Source organism: Giraffa tippelskirchi, chromosome 11 (assembly GCF_054371585.1).
Source record: "Giraffa tippelskirchi isolate mGirTip1 chromosome 11, T2T-mGirTip1v1.2.pri, whole genome shotgun sequence".
In the NCBI taxonomy this organism is placed as follows: Eukaryota; Metazoa; Chordata; class Mammalia; order Artiodactyla; family Giraffidae; genus Giraffa; species Giraffa tippelskirchi.
The window spans coordinates 142,813,704-142,835,502 of record NC_137285.1 but is presented as its reverse complement, the minus strand read 5'-3'; the positions used below and the strand labels follow the sequence as shown (position 1 = coordinate 142,835,502).

At 40.9% G+C, this 21,799-nt stretch overlaps 1 long non-coding RNA gene across 1 annotated transcript in view; it reads left to right on the top strand.

Moving 5' to 3' along the window:
- The window catches only part of LOC145527278 (uncharacterized), a 194,577-nt gene that overhangs the window by 12,811 nt on the left and 159,967 nt on the right, over window positions 1–21,799 (top strand). The window contains exon 2 of the long non-coding RNA XR_014069627.1: window positions 1,864–1,972. This is a non-coding gene — a long non-coding RNA (uncharacterized LOC145527278). The remainder of the gene's footprint in view (window positions 1–1,863; window positions 1,973–21,799) is intronic.

Below are 21,799 nucleotides of genomic sequence, written 5' to 3'. Positions count from 1 at the left end.
TTCAGGTTTGGAGACTAATGGGCACTTATAGTAGCCTGCCTGCGTGTGTTCCAAACACAGATGCCTTTGGGCAATTGCTTGTGGAAAGAAGGGTCGGTATACCTAAAGGCTTTAAACTAGCACAATATGACAAGTTTAATGGAGACTTTAACCTCTTCAAAGTGTCAAAGTTTCTTGTAAGCCAAGAACAGAAGTCCTTTTACAGCTGCCTGGTGATCTGATGTCCAGAGATATACCCTCTCAGTTTCAGAAGTACACAAAACCTGTGTTTGCATTTGGGAGAAAGGTGGGCTCTACAAGGGGCTTCAGAGGAGGCTCAGTGGGTAAAGAATCCACCTGCCAATGCAAGAGATCTAAGAGACACGGGTTGATCATTGGGTCAGGAAGATCCCCTGGAGGAGGGCATGGCAATCCACTCCAGTATTCTTGCCTGGAGAATCCCATGGACAGAGGAGCCTGGTGGGCCATGGTCCAAGGATTGCAAGGAGTCGACACAGCTGAGCGACTTACACACACACAGGGAGAAGCAGACCACAGAACAAAGGTCTCTAAATCACTCCCCGAAGGATGCAGTTTTTTATTTGAAAAAGGGTATGGGGAGTTTCAAGCCTTCACATATGGCTCTCGTAAGGATGAGAATTATGACACAGATATGTACCCAACAAATGGCAGTTATTGTCATTTTTCTAGAGGTATCGTATGAATGAATCTTGCAGATCTGAGTTAAATTCTATCTCTGAGGTGTATAGGTTTTTACAGATTTGGTTTCTTATTAGTGTCAGGGAGATAATATTATCCATAGTATCTGTTTCAGGGATCAGCAAACTTTTTCTAAAGGATTAGATAGTAGTTATTTTAGTATTTAGTATTTAGGTCCATGTTGTGACTATTCAATTCTACTATGGTAGTATAAAAGCAGAAATAGATAATATATAATCAAATGGGCACACTATGTTCCCAGTAAACTTTATTTATGGACACTGGAATTTGAATTTCATATAATTTTAATATGTCATGAAATGTTATTTTCTGTTTGATTTTTCCCCTTCAACTATTTAAAAACATAAAAAACATTCTTAGCTTGCAGGCTGTACAAAAACAGGTGCAGGCAGCAGGCTGGCTTTGGCCCGTAGGCCACACTTTGTCAGCCTTTTATTTATTTCATTGAGTAAGAATGAAATATTATGTGTATTATATAAAGTATTTAATGCCTGGCACTGGCATTAAATAAATTGTAACAGTTATTTGGTAAACTTTTTTTTGCTGTTTTTAATTGTGCTTAAAGCTTGTAGATTTTTAAAGAAAAATCCAAATGTGTAACAAATAGTAATAAATAAATAAAGACCACTCATCAATTACTTGCATCTCCCCCCATCAAGAGAATAAGTCTATTTTTCTCATCCTTGAATCTGGAGTGTCTGTGGCTTCTTTTAACCAGTAAAATGTGTCAGAAGAGATATTGGGCAGTTTCAAAGGTTAGATGGCCATGCGGGTTTTGCAGCATTCATTTCTGTTAGGAAATTCTGTGATTCTACATGAAGCCTTTGCTCCCATGATGGATTATGAGACTATGTGGAAAGAGGCCCCAGATATCCCAGCCATCTCTGCTTGACCACCTGAGTTTCAGGCCAGCTGACGTTATCTGAGGCAGAGATGAGTCATCCCAGGGGAGCCCTGCTCAAATTGCCAGCCCACAAAATCATGAGCAATTAAATAATTGTTATTTTAAACTACTGGATTTTGGAGTGGTTTGTTATGAAGCAGAACTAATTGATATGAGATGCTAGTTGTATCACAAAGGAAAGCGTTGATGATTGCAGTAAAGCCAGACACTTGAGCTGAATCTTTTCATATTTGGTCTAGTTCAGACAAAGCATCCTGAAAAGCAGAAAAGGACCAAGAGGAAGGTACACAGTGGCAGAAAACGGCATTCCAGGGCATGAGAAGTGGACGGAGGTATATTCTGGCTGAAGTGAGCACCATTTTGTCACAAGTGTTTGCAAACTGTAAGACTAATTGTGTAGGCAACAAGTAAGAAAAATATGGTTGAATAAGATGAATAGTTCTAAATTTGAGTTGGCATTGGGCATACATTTCAGGCTATGAAAAGCATTGATAACCTAGATAGCCATATCTGACTTTAAGTATGAGTATGCTGTACATGTGAATCTGTTTTTTTTTCATGGCATTAGAGTTAAAAAATCAAACTAGGCATACATGGGAACTATGGAAGATGTGAGGAGATGAGGAGATGATGAAAACAGAAGTATTACAAGTGCAGACTGGAGCTTAGAGTATACCTTTGGAAGATAAAAAAGAATTGTAGCTTTGGAGAGAGCATAATTCAAAGAACTGAAGCTCCAAAGAAAGTAATTAAGGAATAATAATGTTCTCTAGCATCCCTAACTCATGTTACACGATACGGAACCAGGCTGGAATTTGGAATCCTTGACTGTTGTCTTAAGTGTCGGTCACTCAGTCGAGTCCGACTCTTTGTGACCCCATGGACTGTAGCCCACCAGGTTTCTCTGTCCATGGAATTCTCCAGGCAAGAGCACTGGAGTGGGTTGCTATTTCCTTCTTCAGGGGATCTTCCTGACACAGGGATTGAACCTGGGTGTCCCGCATTGCAGGCTGACTCTTTACTGACTGAGCCACCAGGGAATGATCGTCTCACTCTTAACTATGCTGGCTGCCATCTTGTTTATTCCATTGTTGAATCCTGGAGATTCTGTTCCTGTCATTTTAATCATTTGTTATGTGGAAACATGCAAACCAATTCACTACTTTTACCTCAAGCTCTTTAACTTGTGAAATAACAATAAAATATTCCTTGCTGCCTCTCAGGATCAGATACAGGGCTGGATTGGTATCTGTTCAGTACTAGTGAATGGTGGGAGAAGACAATGGCAGTCCACTCCAGTGCTCTTGCCTGGAGAATCCCATGGACGGAGGAGCCTGGTAGGCTGCAGTCCACGGGGTTGTGAAGAGTCGGACACGACTGAGCGACTTCACTTTCACTTTTCACTTTCCTGCATTGGAGAAGGAAATGGCAACCCACTCCAGTGTTCTTGCCTAGAGAATCCCAGGGATGGGGGAGCCTAGTGGGCTGCCATCTATGGGGTCGCACAGAGTCGGACATGACTGAAGCGACTTAGCAGCAGCAGCAGCAGTGAATGGTGAGACATACTGCTATTTATGTCATCTGTTCATGAGGTAAATAATTAGTGCTGAGCATCCTTCTGGATGCAGGAGAGAGAGAGCAATGATTCCAGACTTCAGGAACTTTACGGTTTATAATTTATTTAACAAATATTTATTCAACAACTTAGTACTATGTTTTAGTTCTCTAACTGGACTTTCAAAATCGGTTTGTGACTTGACTAAAGGGCATAAAATGTTAAGTTTCGCTGGAGCTTATTTTTTGCTTCTTCATAAAGACAAGAAGGGATTTTTTTTTTTAACAACCAGAGCCTAATCTACAATCAGCCATATTGGCAAAACTGCATAGATTTTCCTCAAAACCTTTCTTTTTTATTATTTTTGCCCTCCCTCATCCTTGCCAAGTGCCTCTGAACAGCTCTTCTCCTGCTGTGTCCGAAATGTAAGAGAGATAGCCAGTCTAATTCTATCTATAAAGCCATTTCCCTGCGTTCCCCTCAGACTTTATGCAGCAGTATAAATCTCAGATAATGTGTCCAGGTTAGCAGAGTTACTTAAAAGAGTGGACAGTCAGTGCGGCACATTTATTAACATCATATTTAACAGGGTTGTAACTGCACAGTAACTTCTATTTAGTCAAGAAGGTGGGGGAAAAGTGCTGCTGAGGTTTATGGGTCTTACTGTGGACGAGTGAGGTAAGTTATGTACCCAAATAGCTCTTGTGTATCATAAGATGGAAGTTAATAAACCATCTTTAAACTGTACACTCTCTCTCCATTAGAAGAAATGGATCTATTATGTCCTGTCTTTGGAATGGCATAATAATGACTCCACTGAAACACACAGATACACACACACACACACACACACACACACACACACACACACACACATTTCTGAGAAGCTTGCTGGCTGCTCTCAACAAAAGCTTTTCTGCCCATATCTGACACAAGGCAGGTCATTTAGGAAAGAGAAAAGGCTTTTTAAGTCGGACAGGAACTGATGGGATGTCAGCACCAAGAAAACGGTAGATCATAGCTTGTCATTACCATCCTACAACGGTAAGTGTCTTTTGTTGGGTAACTTAGTGAGGTAGTTAAGCACTTATTACAACACAGTGCAGTGCTGAAATAACCTGTTTGTGTATCTGCCTCCCTGCCTAGGCTCTGAACCTTTTGGGGGCATGTCTTATTTCTTATTCATCTTTGTGTTTCCAATTACTCAGGACATTAATGTACTTAAACTCACTGTAGCTATCCTTAGTCTGCTTCCCGTTTTCTTTTCTTTCCTGGCCCCTGTGGTGACAGCTACTATATCCCATGCACTGTGGGATCCTAATTCCAACGTGGAGTATCTTTCCTGTAAGAAAGGAGACATAAGTATGTGTTGCCTCAAGTTAAACGTATATCTATCAGTAAAATCTTTGCAAAGAGAAGAGACAGTTCTTTCTTTTGATGGTACCAAGAAAGGGCAAAGGTGATCTTGGTCTCTATAACAACAAATAATAGTAATAAAAGCATCCCTAACAAGATGACCTCTAAATGCCCTTGGAGATGACACTGTGGCGGAAACTCGTGGACTCTTGAGTTCTAAGCTCTCAGACGCACATACTTACTTTTCCCCAAGTCCTCCCCTTTCTTTCCCTGGTTGCAGGATTTTGACAACTTGTTTCCTTCTCTGTACTTGGTTGCACCATAGAACACCATGTCATGAAATTCTGATACGTGTGACAGCAAAGCATGCAACAGGATAAAATTTGATGATTCATGTGAAAGAGAGATTCTTTGTGCTGTCAAGAGATATTTCCTATAAATTCCTATAAATAATCCCCATAGCATGTTTATAATGCTTAATTTAACACAGATTTACATAAAACATCCCCAATATATATATTGGGTAATACATATAGGCTTGTATATACATGTAGGGTAATCTACAAGCCTGATGTTTTCTAATGTACTCTCGAAAAAATGACAAAAACATGACTGATGCTTCTGTTAAAATACACCAAAGCAGGGAGACATCTTGGGGAGTTGCTGCTGAGGTCCTAGAAGAAAGATAGAAAGCCAGCGAGTGTAAGAGAGGGTACCAGCCGGGCAGAGCATCTATTTTCATCATCATCTTAGGGAATTACTGAGAATGCATTTTAAGGTTAGACCTTGCTAAAGAAAAAAAATGAGTAGTTTTTACTCAGAATATTTTTGTGCTGAAATTGTGTTTCTACTTGGCACTTCTTTGCCCTCTGCCCTGTTTTTTACCTTTTCATTTTTTAGGTTTGGAGAAGGAAATGGCAACCCACTACAGTATGCTTGCCTGGAAAATCCCGTGGATGGAGGAGCCTGGCAGGCTACAGTGCGTGGGGTCGCAAAGAGTTGGACACGACTCAGCGACTTCACTTTCATTCTTTCACAAGTACTAAGCAGCCGATAGGTGTGTTACTTTCTAGGAACATAAAGACACACCATGAGGTTCTCATGTTCAGGAATTTTAAACAAGTTTTCTACATTGTGAACGTAGAGGGGAGGTGCCCATGAAACTAACTGATTCATTAGTGAAAGTAAAAGGTTAGTCACTCAGTCCTGCCCTCCTGTCCAGCTCTTTGCAACCCCATGGTCTGTGGCCCATCAGGCTGGCTTCTCTGTCCATGGGATTCTCCAGGCAAGAATACTGGAATGGGTTGCCATTCCCTTCTCCAGGGGATCTTCCCGACCCAGGGATTCAACCCTGGTCCTCCTGCATTGTAGGTGGGTTCTTTACCATCTGAGCCACCAGGGAAGCCACTTAATTCTTTTTTAAAAAATCCCCTTTATAGGAGAGGCTGAGGATTTTTTTGACTGGGCAGGTTTTGACTTGTTAGATAAAGTCTCAAGTCCTTTCAAGCTTGGACTTTTGGTTTTACTCAGATTTAGGTGTTAGAGGAAAGGTGAGTCCTCAAACAAATACATGGGTGGTTCCCCCTTATGCAGCCAGAGCTCTGACACTTGAGTGAGTTAGGAGAACCTTTGTTTTCTCTCATCAGAGAAGTCAAGATTCAAGGGTAACAGCAGATGTAAAAGGAAGAAACACAGACCAGAGTTTGTTTGGGGAGATTCTTCTGAGACCAGGGAAAGTATATAAAGAGGCAGGCTCTGTGAGAGTCATGGGGTAGGAAGGTGGGTGGGTGGTGTGTTGGGCAGAAAAGACACCCGGCATTCTTGCAGTGCCCCAGGGCAATAGCTGTGCTCACCCAGGGAGCTCTGACATCATGTCTCTCAGCTTCCTCGCTTTGACCATGACTTCTGTGTCCAGTGTTGAAATAGAGCACACGAGTCACCCACTTTTAAGGAACGGTGCAGGCATGAGCACACAGACATGCTCTGTGAGTTAAAGAACACGAGGTCTTTTTCATAGAATCTGTATGGTAAAGACCTCTGTGCTTAGTCGCTCAGTCATGTCTCACTCTTTGTGACCCCATGGACTGTAGCCCGCCAGGCTCCTCTGTCCATGGGGATTCTCCAGGCAAGAATACTGGAGTGGATTGCCATGCCCTCATCCAGGGGATCTTCCCAATCAAGGGATTGAACCCAGGTCTCCGTCATTGAAGGTGGATTCTTTACCGTCTTAGCCAACAGGGAAGCCCAGGTAAAGACCTCAGATTCTTATATATCATTAGAGGGGTAAAAGATTCCCCCATCCCTCCTTTCTCCTCTAATGGAAATTGAATTTCCTCCAGTAAAGAAAATTTAACTAATTTAAGAGAAGTAAATGGACCGTTTTTCACCCTAGGGAAATAAAATTTATGCCTGCTACAAATATGTTGGGGCTTCCCAGATGGCACTAGTGATAAAGGACCCGCCTGCCAACACGTGAGAAATAAGAGACATGGGTTCGATCCCTGGGTCGGGAAGATCCCCTGGAGGAGGAAATGGCAACCCACTCCACTATTCTTGCCTGGAGAATCCCATAGACAGAGGAGTCTGGTGGGCTATGGTCCATAGGGTCACAAAGAGTTGGACACAACCAAATCTATTTAGCACGCACACACAAATACATTTGTAAAGCATTCGATACAATAGCTAAAAGACGATTAGTTAGTAGATTATTTCTATTATTCTTAATTAATAAAGCAGTTACAGTGAGCTCAAGTCCTTTGTAAAAACAAAAGTGTTAGTCACTCAGTCGTGTCCGATTCTTTGTGACCCCATGGACTGTAGCCCACCAGGCTCCTCTGTCCATGGGATTCTCCAGGTAGGAATACTGGAATGGGTAGCCATTCTGAAGCTGAAGCTCCAATATTTTGGCCACCTGATGTGAACAGATGACTCATTGGAAAAGATCCTGATGCTAGGAAAGATTGAGGGCAGAAGGAGAAGGGGCCATTAGAGGATGAGATGGCTGGGTGGCATCACCGATGCAATGGACAGGAACTTGGGCAAACTCTGAGAGACGGTGAGGGTCAGGGAGGCCTGGCGTGCTGCAGTCCATGGGGTCACGGAGTGGCAGACACGACTGGGCGACTGAACTGCAACAACAGCTACTCCCTTCTCCAGGGGATTTTCCCAACTCAGGGATCAAAGCCAGGTCTCCTTCCTTGCAGGCAGATTCTTTACTGTCTGAAGCAGCAGGAAAGCCTGAAATTCCTTTGTAAAGTAAGATAAAAATGCTACTTTATAAAGTTGTTCTGAGAATTCAAAGAAAATTAGAAATACCTGTAAAGGTGATTACTGTGTAATATACTGACTTATAAAAGGTAGTCTATAAGCTGGAGCTACTCTTAACATTTATGTGTATTTCTTTTATTATGGTTTTTATTTAGAATCTGGTATATAAAGTTCTGGAAGAAAATCACACCACACTGTTCTGTAGCTTAGTTGCTTACTGAATTAATTATCTGTATGAAATCCAGTGAACAAGGTGATATGAGTTTTCCTTTTCATTTGAATAATTCAACTGTATTCTTTTCACACGCTTTCTTCACTTCCTCTTAGTTAGCATTTCTTGTTTTATTTGTGGGGAAATAGGATCTTGGTTCTTTGCTTTTTCTTATTGTCCTTCATGGGTATGCCATGAGTATTGTAATAATGCCTCACAAAAATACTAAGTCCTTTTTCTTAGTCTGAAGTCATGGACTTCTGTTTCTGTAGGTTGAGTGGGTCAAACAGATTTGGGTCCTGCCAAGATGAGAGGTTCAGAGTGGAAACTTCTGAGGTTCAGCAGTACTCTGAACCTGTTTCTTTCCACAAAGAATGACTGGTCCTGAACCATGGAAGAAAATGACAGGATATGGTATTAACTCCTTCCAGAAAGTATCCATAATCTGGGATGCTATACTGTGGGACCACTGATGCTGCTGATGCCTGGTTCTTGTAACATGGTTGTGCATGTGAGAGGCTAGAGCTGTTTGCAGTGTATGGGAGAAACTATATAATTGTATAGTATGTGCAGTAATGTGTGTTATATGATATAAATTTGAGTCAAGAAATATATTAGAGGTAAGCAGGGGAATTCCTGCAGCCTGCACAAATAAGTCATCCAAGTTGATAGTAATATTTAAGCATTTTAAAGTCAACTAGTAATTTGTGAATCCTTTCTGGTAAAGAGATTCATACAATATAGATAAAATCAAAGTTACTTTTGAACATCATTGGAAGTTTTGGTCTCCTCCCCTAAGGCAACTACTGTTACCATTTTGTTAATTACCTTCAGGATATTCTAGAGAGTGTGTGTGTGTGTGTGTGTGTGTGTGTGTGTGTGTGTGTGTAATACAATTTTAATTTGTGAAGTTTTCTCCTACAAATATATAATACTTCATTATTTTACAAATATAATTTCATTGAACACACTGACAATTTCTATACTCCACAGTATACATTTCCATTGTTTAATTATACCTCTCTTGGTGGACATTTAAAATCTCTAGTTTGCTATTATGGGCGTCTAAAGGCAACTCTGGGTAGCTGTTAGGAACAGAGACTATGCAGCCAGCTCCACTGCTTACTGAGTTAGGGCAAGTTGCTTACCACTGTGCCTCAGTTTCTTGATACAAAAACGAGCCATTGTTTTGTGTTGAATAAGTTGATAAATGTAAGAGGCTTGGAATTGTACTAGCCTTAAAAGTTTCAGAATAGGAATCACTATTTGTAATGTTATGATGACTATCAATATCTTTCTTTTTCTTTCTCTCTCTTCTTTTCTCCCTTTCTTTCTCTCCTTCCCTCCTACTCCCCTTCTCTCACTTCTTTTCTTTCTTATTTCCTGGCTAGATACAAAGAAGTATCAGAACACTGCTGCTAAGTTGCTTCAGTCGTGTCTGACTCTGTGAGACCCCATAGAGGGCAGCCCACCAGGCTCCTCTGTCCCTGGGATTCTCCAGGCAAGAGTACTGGAGTGGGTTCCCGTTTCCTTCTCCAATGCACGCATGCATGCTAAGTCACTTAAGTCGTGTCCGACTCTGTGCAAACCTATGGACAGCAGCCCATCAGGCTCCTCTGTCCATGAGATTCTCTAGGCAAAAATACTGGAGTGTGTTGCCATTTCCTTTTCCAAAGAAGTAGAATAATTGTGTCCAAATGTATGCTTATTTAATTTTTAAAATAGATGTTCTAAAACATACTCCAAAAAATAGCATACCAATTTATATCACCGCCAGAAGAGTACTTATAGTAAATGTTTTCTCATTCCTTCTCTAGCGTGTGTTATTATCAGACTTTATTATTTTTGCCTATCTGTTTTGGCTAAAATGCTTTCTCAGTACACATCTGACCCTTGAACAATACGAGGGTTAGGGAGCCGACTGTCCACACAGTGGAAAATCCATATAACTTGTAGTTGACCTTCCTCTCTGTCGGTGGTTCCTTCATACCCACAATTCCACATCTGTACACTTGCAAAAGGGCCTCCCTGGTGCCTCAGATGGTAACGAATCTGCTCACCAATGTAGGTGACACAGGAGACACAGGTTTGATCCCTGGGTTGGAAAGATCCCCTGGAGAGAGAAATGGCATCCCAGTCCAGTATTCTTGCCTGGAGAATCCCATGGACAGAGGGCTGATGGGCTACAGTCCATGGAGTCGCAAAGAGTTGCATATGACAGAGCAACTAACATGTTCACTTTTCACACTTGAAAAAAATCCGAGTATGAGTGGACCTGCACAGTTCATATCCCTGTTGTTCAGTGGTAAACCGTAGCTTTAATTCACACGTCCCTATTTACTGTGGGATTTTGTGGTGTGTGTGTTTTCAATTAAACTTTAATTTTGAGATGCATTGTAGAGTCCCTTATTATTGTAAGAAATAATAGCAATCCACGTCCCCTCTATGGTAACATCGTATAAAATTACAGTGTAATTTCACAATCGGGATATTGACATTAATTCAGTCAAGATACAGAATATTCTGTCAATCTAAGATTTCTTCTTGTTATGCTTTTATAGCCACTCCCAATTCTACCTCACCAACTTAACCTTTGTTAACTTAACCACTAATCTGTTCTCCATTTCTGTATTTCTGTCATTTTTAAGAATGTTACATAAATGGGATCATACAGTACATAACCTTTTGTGACTGGTGTTTCATATGGCCTAATTCTCTGGAGAATTTTATCTCTTTAGTACTATTTTCCTTCCTTTATCAAGTTACTTGTTTATCATATTTGTGTATTTTTTTCTTCCTAACTTGTTTGTATTTTTCTTGTTGATTTTTGAAAATGTAATATATATTGTATGTTAATCCTTAGATTGTTTTAAATGCTATAAATTTTCCTCATTCGTCATGTCTTTTAGTTCTGTTTATAGTCTTTTGGGGTTCGAAATTTTACATGTTGAGGAAGTTAAGTCTGTTCATGCAGCCTTTTCTGAAATTTCCATTTTTATCTCTTAAGACAAGTCTTTCCTTCATCATGGTTTTTTGTGTGTATGTCTGTGCACATGCATATTCAAATACAGGTAACTAAACAAACACATGCATAGGTATCTTCTGTATTTTATTATGCTTTTATGCTTCATATCAGGGATCACTAAACAGGTTATGGTGTATTTGATCACAAAATACTTTAGAAGGCAGTGTAACAATGGAACTAGGCAGTTATTATGCTTAAATGTTAGGTAAGCATTTTAGCACCTACTTTTTTTTTTTTAATACGAGACTAATATCACAGGTATATATTAAAGGCATACCCCTTGCAAGCATTTAAGTTTGAAACTCTTGTGGTTTTCTTTTTTTTAATGGTTAGTTTTTAATATATCTTTCATTTATTTGTTTTCTGAAAAGATAACACATTTCCCAACAAAATTTACACTATTTAGTGTACTTAACTTTTAACAAAAATTCAAGCTTAAGTATCTCTTATTCTATTGCATTGGCCAAAATGTTTGTTGGGATTTTTCTGTAGAATGTTAAAAAAAAAAAACCCAAATTAACTTTTTGACCAATCAGATATTTAAATTATTTCTTCCTACTTTGGTGTCAGGACATATTGAAATATTTGTAATACTTTACATTTCACCTTGAAACCTTTCCTTGGTTATAGTCATATGGAGAGATAGCAGTCATCACAATGTTAGTATCTTGGGGAGAATACATGCAAGTTATAGAATGTCAGACTTGGGTATATTAGAGACAAGTTTGTGGAAAGTTTAACCCTTGGAATTTGGGATTTTATTGAGAAATAAGATTAGATCTCGGCTCCTCTGGTGTCTAATCTACTATCTTTAGTCCCAAGTTACTTGGACATTAACAACTGAACAAGGACCTCAGGGAATAGGGCCAACTCCCTGACAGAGTGGCTGTTAGGAGACTGGGCTTCCCTGGTGGCTCAGCTGGTAAAGAATCCACCTGCAGTGCAGGGGACCTGGGTTTGATCCCTGGGTTGGAAAGATCCCCTGGAGAAGGGAAAGGCTACCCACTGCAGTATTCTGGCCTAGAGAATTCCATGGACTGTATAGTCCATGGCGTCACAAAGAGTTGGAAACGACTGAGTGACTTTCACACTTAGGAGACTGGCAGAAGTGATGACTAATGGCTGTTGTTGTTCGGTCACTAAGTCATATCTAACTCTTTGCATCACCATAGGCTGTGGCATGCCAGGCTCCTCTGTCCTCCACTATCTTCCAGAGTTTGCTCAAACTCATGTCCATTGACTTGGTGATGCCATCCAACCATCTTGTCCTCTGTCGCCCCCTTCTCCTTTTGCTACAATCTTTCCCAGTATCAGGGTCTTTTCCAACGAATCAGCTCTTTGCATCAGATGGGCAAAGTAGGGGAGCTTCAGCTTTAGCAACAGTCCTTTGGATGGATACTCAGGGTTAATTTCCTTTAGGATTGACTGGTTTGATCTCCTTGCAGTCCAGGGGACTCTCAAGAGTCTTCTCCAGAACCACAATTCAAAAGCATACATTCTTCAGCTCTCAGCCTTCTTTATGGTCCAACTCACACATCTGTACATGACTGTTGGAAAAACCATAGCTTTGACTATACGGATCTTTGTTGGCAAAGTGATATCTTTGCTTTTTAATATGCTGTCTAGATTTGTCATAGCTTTCCTTCCAAGGAGAAATGTCTTTTAATTTCATGGCTGCAGTCACCATCAGCAGTGATTTTGGAACCCAAGAACAGAAAATATGTCACTGCTTCCACTTTTCCCACTTCTGTTTGCCATGAAGTTATGGGACTGGATGCCATTATCTTTGTTTTTTGAATGTTGAGTTTTAAGCCAACTTTTTCACTCTCCTCTTTCATCCTTGTCAAGAGGCTTCCTTAGCTCCTCTTTACTTTCTTCCATTAAAGTGATATCATTTGCATATCTTAGGTTGTTGATGTTTCTCCTGGCAATCTTGAGTCCAGCTTGTGATTTATCTAGCCCAGCATTTCACGTGATGTTCTCTGCATATAAGTTAAATAAACAGGGTGACAATATAAGAATTTTCCAGTTTGCTGTGATCCACACAGTCAAGGCCCACTTGACCTCACACTCTGGAATGTCTGGCTGTTAGGTGAGTGACCACACCATTGTAGTTTTTCAAGTCATTAAGACCTTTCTTGTATAGTTCTTCTGTGTATCCTTTCCACCTGTTCTTAATCCCTTCTGCTTCTATTAAGTCTGTAAGGTCCATTTCTGTCCTTTCTCGTGCCTGTCCTTTCATGAAATGTTCCCTTGATATCTCCAATTTTCTTAAAGAGCTCTCCAGTCTTTCCCATTATGTTGTTTTCCTCTGTTTCTTTGCATTGTTTATTTAAGAAGGCTTTCTTATCTCTCCTTGCTATTCTCTGGAACTCTACATTCAGTTGGATATATCTTTCCTTTTCTCCTTTGCCTTTTGCTTTTCTTCTTTTCTCAGCTATTTGTAAAGCCTCCTCAGACAACTGCTTTGCCTTCTTGCATTTCTTTTTCTTTGGGATGGTTTTGGTCACTGCCTTCTGTACAATACTATGGACTTCCATCCTTAATGGCTAGGGAGGGAAGTAGAAATAGTTGAATTTCCCTGGAAAAGGGTTGAGGAAAATGCTGGCAGATAAAAAGGATAGTAAAAGAGATTTAGAGATGTTGTCATACTAAAATTAGTGCATAATTAGTACATACTAAAATTAGTACATAATAGACCCAGCAGAGGATTATGCTCTGAGGTAGGCCTGGGGACACACCATTCACTAAGACATCAGGAATATGCTGGTGTGATGTGCATCAGACTCACTAAGAAGTTCATTGGTGGCTCTCCTCTGTAGACCAAGGCTGACATGGAGGGGTTGTCACAAAGCTGGGGTCATTATTATCAGGGACAGTGGGCCCAAGTGATGGAGGTAGGGTGGTATATAACCGCTTGAAGTCAGGAGGTCACAATTATGATAATTGCTGGAAAGTTGGAAGAGCAGTAAAGTGGGCTTGACTCACAGACAATTACAGATATAGCTAATAGAATTATAGATATGGCTAATAGAGTATGGTGGGCTTCCCTGATAGCTCAGTTTGTAAAGAATCCACCTGCAATGCAGGAGACCCTGGTTCGATTCCTGGGTCAGGAAGATCTCCAATAGGCTACCCACTCCAGTATTCTTGGGCTTCCCTTGTGGCTCAGCTGGTAAAGAATCCACCTGCAATGTGGGAGACCTGGATTCGATCCCTAGGTTGGGAAGATCTCCTGGAGAAGGGAAAGGCTACCCACTCTAGGATTCTGGCCTAGAGAATTCCATGGACTGTATAGTCCTTGGGTTCACAAAGAGTCGGACATGATTGAATGACTTTCACTTTCACTTTCCTTAGGTGCAGAAGAGACCAGCAGCCAACCACAGGGTCTTTTAATATCTGTAGCCCCCAAAGCAGAAATCTGAGTGTGTTTGCCCCCATAAAAAGTCAGCAATTCCTTGCTCAGTCTCAGACCCAAATCAGTTTTTAATATCCGGAACCACTGGCCCACGAGGTAGCCGGTCTGAGGAAGGACTTGAAGCACTGTGGCATGTATATCCTATTCCTATGATTCCTATGCTCCTTCCCCAATAGGACATATGGTGATTACTCAGTTATTTGTAAACTGATGAAAGGGGAATATCTGTGTATTTCAAGGGTCCGGGCACAGGCTTGATTTCGCATTAATATTTGAAAACTGAAAGCATTGTAATTCTTCTTAGTTGAAGTAGGGTCTTAAAGGGACCCAGTAATAAATGGAATCCTGGCTAAAGTCTGGCTCAGAGTGAATCCACTGTATCTGTGGACAAGCCCTATGGTCATCCCCTGAACCCAGTGTATATTGGAATTGATGTACTTGGCAGTTGGAGCAACCATCATATGAAGGCCCAGAAGATGACACTATAGTGAGGAAGGCCAAGTGGAAACCTCTGAACCTTCATCCCCTGGCCAAGGTAGCTCATAACAAACAAAGCAAAGCAATATTGCATCTTTAGGCAGAGATTAGCGCCAGCTTTAAAGACCTAAAGGATTTAGGCTGTTGGCTTCTATCACATCTCCATTTGATTCAGTGGTCTAACCCTTCCAGAAATATAATAAATCCTAGAGGTTGACTATAGCATTGCCCACCACAGTCTCAATCGAGTTGCAGCTCTGATTACACCTGTTGTGCTGGAAGCAGGATGCTGGACATGATGTTACTGTTAGAGCAGGTTAATAAGGCCTCGGGTACATGCTATTGATTTGGTGAATATTTTCTTCCATGTCCACTGGAAGTGTTAGAAATAATACACATTTATTGAAGAGAGTCAAAAATATTAATTTACAGTTTTGTCTCAGGGCTCTGTTAACTTTCCTGGCCTCTGTTGTGAAATAGTCTGAAGAGATCTGGATATCTTACCAAGTGTTACACTGGTCCATTGCATTGATGACATTTTGGTCATCAAAGAGGATGGGCAAGAGATGGCTAGGATGCTGGATTCTTTGGGAAGCCTCACATGTTCCAGAGACCGGGTAATAAACACTATAAAGATTTAGGGACCTGCCATTTCAAGGAAGCTTTAAGGGTTTCAGGGGTGAGGACCATCTGGGATATCTGCTTCAATGTAAAAGTTGCCACACCTCTTATTCCCTTCCACCTGTTAAACCTTGCTGGGTCCTGAAGGACACCTAGGAATGCTACTCACATCCTTCTAGCTGGAGATATGGAGACCTTCATGCTCTGGGTGGTGCCTGGCGCAAGAAAGGGCGCTGTACCAGAGCCAAGGTGCAGTGCAAACAGCTGTGCTGCTTGGACCATACGGGCCAGCACAACCTATGGTTCTGTGCTGGTGGTAAGAAAAGTTGCAAAGTGGGTTAGCCAACTTTTTCACTCTCCTCTTTCACTTTCATCAAGAGGCTTTTTAGTTCCTCTTCGCTTTCTGCCATAAAGGTGGTGTCATCTGCATATCTGAGGTTACTGATATTTCTCCCGGCAGTCTTGATTCCAGCTTGTGCTTCCTCCAGACCAGCGTTTCTCATGATGTTTTCTGCATATAAGTTAAATAAGCAGGGTGACAATATACAGCCTTGACGTACTCCTTTTCCTGTTTGGAACCAGTCTGTTGTTCCATGTCCAGTTCTAACTGTTGCTTCCTGACCTGCATACAGGTTTCTCAAGAGGCAGGTCAGGTGGTCTGGTATTCCCATCTGTTTCAGAATTTTCCACAGTTTATTGTGATCTGCACAGTCAAAGGCTTTGGCATAGTCAGTAAAGCAGAAATAGATGTTTTTCTGGAATTCTCTTGCTTTTTTGATGATCCAGTGGATGTTGGCAAGTTGATCTCTGGTTCCTCTGCCTTTTCTAAAACCAGCTTGAACATCTGGAAGTTCACGGTTCACGTATTGCTGAAGCCTGGCTTGAAGAATTTTGAGCATTACTTTACTAGCGTGTGAGATGAATGGAACTGGGCAGTAGTTTGAACATTCTTTGTCATTGCCTTTCTTTGGGATTGGAATGAAAACTGACCTTTTCCGGTCCTGTGGCCACTGCTGAGTTCTCCCAATTTGCTGGCATATTGAGTGCAGCCTCTGCATTATAGCCACATTCAGGGGTTAGAATTTGGGGCTTTCCAGGTGGCGCTAGTGATAAAGTATCTACCTGCCAACGCAGTAGATGCAAGAGGTGTAGATTCGATCCCTGGTTCATGAAGATCCCCTGGAGCAGGAGCTGGCAACCCACTCTGGTATTCTTGCCTGGAAAATTCCATCTGGCAGAGCAGCCTGGTGGCTACAGTCCCTGGAGCCACACAGAGTCGGACACGGCTGAGTGACTGAGCACAGGGAACCCCAGTGCAGACTTGTAGCCCCATTTTTTTTGGCTCCCTGATCTATGGAAATGTTTTCTCACAAATTACAGTTGTTTAATGAGCTCCAACCTCTGATTCTCGTTTCTTCAGCTCAGTGAGAAGTCATGTTCTACTTTGCTTCTAGGTTCAGGGTACTCTTGGTACCCGGGTCTGAAAGTGTCTCCAAAGAGAAAGTCTCAGAAATATGAGCTTGCCTCCTATATTTCCTTTCTCTCAGTTGTTGCAATACTGTCCCATTGTTCAGTTCCTAAAAGCAGTTACCTAGTATGGTTTTTCCAGTTTTATCTCTGACATGGCAGAAATGCAAGTTCCATTTTGATCACTGCATCCTCATGGAGACTGGAAGCCCTCTCTCCTCTGTTTTGAACTGAGTTAACAGAGACATAGGTGACTAGTCTGAAACAGTTCATGCTAGTCAGGTCTCAAATTGAGGTCTAATTCACCATCCATTTTTATATCCAATACATACAGGATATCAGGTTTTTATATATGATGATAATAAATCTGTTTGATTACAGATACCTTCTACGCTTATGGGGCGAATTTGGGCTCAGTGGGAAAGTGTGCTGAATTCAGGCTTCAGTGACTCGTTGCCATGGTTATGGGAGGAGAATATCATGACCAGAATGGTTTACTCTCCAAACTCTGTATCACACCAATGTTTAAAATAAAAAACAAACTAGTAGAGTGTTCCCTTTTCTCCACACCCTCTCCAGCATTTGTTGTTTGTAGACTTTGATAGCAGCCATTCTGACTCGTGTGAGATGGTACCTCACTGTGGTTTTAATTTGCATTTCTCTGATAATGAGTGATATTGAGCGTCTTTTCATGTGTTTGTTAGCCATCTGTATCTCTTCTTTGGAGAAATGTCTGTTTAGTTCTTTGGCCTATTTTTTGATTGGGTCGTTTATTTTTCTGGAATTGAGCTTCAGGAGTTGCTTGTATATTTTTGAGATTAATTCTTTGTCAGTTGCTTCGTTTGCTATTATTTTTTCCCTTTCTGAAGGATGTCTTTTCACCTCCCTTATAGTTTCCTTCATTGTGCAAAAGCTTTTAAGTTTAATTAGGTCCCATTTGTGTATTTTTGCTTTTATTTCCATTACTCTGGGAGTTGGGTCATAGAGGATCCTGGTGTGATTTATGTCGGAGAGTGTTTTGCCTATGTTTTCCTCTAGGAGTTTTATAGTTTCTGGTCTTATGTTTAGATCTTTAGTCCATTTTGAGTTTATTTTTGTGTATAGTGTTAGAAAGTGTTCTAGTTTCATTGTTTTACAAGTGGTTGACCAGTTTTCCTGGCACCACTTGTTAAAGAGATTGTCTTTTCTCCATTGTATATTCTTGCCTCCTTTGTCAAAGATAAGGTGTCCATAGGTGCGTGGATTTATCTCTGGGCTTTCTATTTTGCTCCATTGATCTATATTTCTGTCTTTGTGCCAGTACCATACTGTCTTGATGACTGTGGCTTTGTAGTAGAGCCTGAAGTCAGGCAGATTGATTCCTCCAGTTCCATTCTTCTTTCTGAAGATTGCTTTGGCTATTCGAGGTTTTTTGTATTTCCATACAAATTGTGAAATTATTTGTTCTAGTTCTCTGAAAAATACTGTTGGTAGCTTGATAGGGTTTGCACTGAATCTATAGATTGCTTTGGGTAGTATACTCATTTTCACTATATTAATTCTTCCAATCCATGAACACGGTATATTTCTCCATCTATTTGTGTCATCTTTAATTTCTTTCATCAGTGTTTTATAGTTTTCTATATGTAGGTCTTTTGTTTCTTTAGGTAGATATATTCCTAAGTATTTTATTCTTTTTGTTGCAAAGGTGAATGGAATTGTTTCCTTAATTTCTCTTTCTGTTTTCTCCTTGTTAGTTTATAGGAATGCAAGGGATTTCTGTGTGTTAATTTTATATCCTGCAACTTTACTATATTCATTGATTAGCTCTAGTAATTTTCTGGTGGAGTCTTTAGGGTTTTCTATGTAGAGGGTCATGTCATCTGGAAACTGAGAGTTTTACTTCTTCTTTTCCAATCTGGATTCCTTTTATTTCTTTTTCTGCTCTGATCGCTGTGGCCAAAACTTCCAAAACTGTGTTGAATAGTAGTGGTGAGAGTGGACACCCTTATCTTGTTCCTGACTTTAGGGGAAATGCTTTCAATTTTTCACCATTGAGGATAATGTTTGCTGTGAGTTTGTCATATATGGCTTTATAACTAGTAGAGAAGTGATTTGATAGAACTGAGAAGTCCTGACTTCACCTGGTGATTTGGGATTCATCTTATGGGTTTCACCTTCTGTTTTTCTGATTTTGAAAAAGCACGTGAATGTCTCCTGGGTGCAGCTGGTTTGAATTGAGTTGGAGTGGGTGAATGTGGGTCCATTTACTATCCTGGCAGATGTACTATACTCCTCAGTTCTCATCCTTGGCAATTAATAATGGGTGTGAAGTGAGACAGTATGCGCGTTCTTATGTTAGACTGCATGGGTGACAAATGCCTACAATTTCCTGTGAATCTATTTTACTGAAGAGTTCTATTCCTGAAAAAAGGGAACTGAAAATTCAAACAGATCAATTAGCAATTGTTTTAAGCATACATTTTTGGACCCAAGGATGTTTGGCTAATTTTACAGTTGGCTTTAGTTAGAGTCATTACTGAATGTCTCCTGCCTAAATTATGCTGTATTCAAAATGTGAAAATTTTCATTTCATTTGGCAGCAGCCACTCAAGTGGAAAACTGAGAATCCCCAAACAGAAAATTAGCAAATATTTGTTCTGTCACAGCTCAAGCACGTGGTGTTCTTCCCCACCCCGAACAAAATTATCCTGGCCTCCTAGCCAATGCATGCAGCTATTTTACAACATCCCAGGGGAAAGGCACCCCATGGGAACCAATGAGCTGATTATTTAATCATAAAAGACAAAGGTTTAAATAAGAGAGATATAAATGTCTTCAGAAGAGTCACTGGGGACACCAGGGCTTAGGAGCTCGTCATGTAACTCAGGCCTGCTCACTGTTCGGAACATTATAGATTCTGGAATGCTGGGGCACAGTTGAATGCACTTTGGTGGAGGCCCCCCACCCCCAGTTGGATAGCTGCCTTCCCATTTAAACATCACGTCTTTTTCAGTGAGTTGATATTATGCAAGTTAAACTAAACATGTGGACCAGAGGAAACTTCTAAATATCAGACCATTTGCTTTCCTTTTTCCCATTTTATTTCATTATTGCTAATACTTTGATATAATATAAACCCCATCCACCCCCCTTTTTTTAAACAAACAAGTACCTTGCAAGACTTTTTTTTGCTTCTTTTGCCCTTTGGGTCAAATTAATGCTTAATGTAGAGAGGAAGAAATGAGTTAATGCTTTTTTTTGAATTAAAAAACTGACCTTTGGAGTCAGGGACAGAGATAATATACAGTATTCAGGAGGAAAGTGTATGTATGTGTGCATGTGTGTGTGTGAATGCATGTGCTGTATGTTGCCAGAGCCTACTTTTTGTTGTTTGTTTTATTTTTTTCTGTTTTTTTTTTTTTTTTTTTTGAACACCAAAAACTTATGCCCTAAATAATAGATTTAGGAAGTAAGACCATCTTGTCCCTGGAAGGTAGCTAAGGATTGAAACTGATAGGGAAATACATGAAAAGATATATTAGGCGCTAATGAGCCTGTTTCATCCCCACTTCTGGAGTCTCCCACTGTGGGAATGGATTGATAGAAACCACAGCGAGGTCTGGGGGGGGATCTGTGGGCGGAAAGGACAAGTGCTCAGTCCCAGTGAGGCTCAGGAGAGCGAGCAGACTCCTCTGAGACAGCAGTCATTTGTGGAAATGGCACTGTGCTGGGTCTAGGAATTAGAGACGAGGGCAGCCCCCCAAGCCTTTCTGTGCCCAGACATTCCCACGGGGCAGGTGCAGGAAGCTAGTCTAGAGAGGCTGGCAGCCCTGACGGAGCCCAAACATGGAAGAGGCAGCATGACCTCCAGCAGGGCCCTAATGACTGGAGGGTGTGGTAGGACTGTGGCCATCAGCGCCAGATGCAGCAGGAAGTGCAGATCGTGGGGACAGATTACATGTTAGGGGAAGGCCACAGAGGTCCTAGCGTGGCTGTGGACCTGCTGTCTCACCCTATCACAGCCTGATGCTAATAAGAACCTCCCCCTGCCCAGCCCTTTATAGGGCTAAAAATCTTGAACTGCCCCATCTTCAACCTATGTTGACTGAATTTACCCAACGTAGGCTAAGTGTACCTGGAAATACTAGATAAAATTTCTATTACTAGGTAGAAAAATAGATATTTCAGACAGAAACTAAATTCAGTGGTAAGAAGAGTATAAGAAAATTGAGCTTGTTAGTCTTTATGACTTTTGAAATTCATAATCATTTTCACTGGGTTTAATATCCAGACCGTGTTTTTCCCATGGCAAGTGTCAGCCTTATTCAAAGAGCTAAAATGGTTCCATGTCTCTAAATCCCTTCCTGTGGTTTCTGCCCCGAGGTGGCAGTGTCATTTCTTTTCCCTAGTGAGGCCCACGGAGATTCAGCTTATTCTTTTCATGATGCTGATCACTCCTCATCTTTTATTGTGGTTATTTATATATACTGTGAATACATTATCTGTATGTTATATTCAAATAAGGATACTTATTCAGAGAGGTTAGGTTATTGATAAATAGTGAACTCCCAATTCACCTCTTGATGTTTTCTTGGTTTCTAATACTCTTTTTGTTGTTGTTTCCTTCCAGTGGTTCTCAATCACTGTGTATGTTAGAACCACTCTGGATTATTTTAAAAAGTATGAAATGTACTGGCCCAATCTGAAACCGAGTGAGTGAGTATCCCAGGATGTTAATTTTCTCCTCCCCTTACTCCTCCTCCTCTCTTCCCTTTCCTGTCTCTTCTTTAATGTTT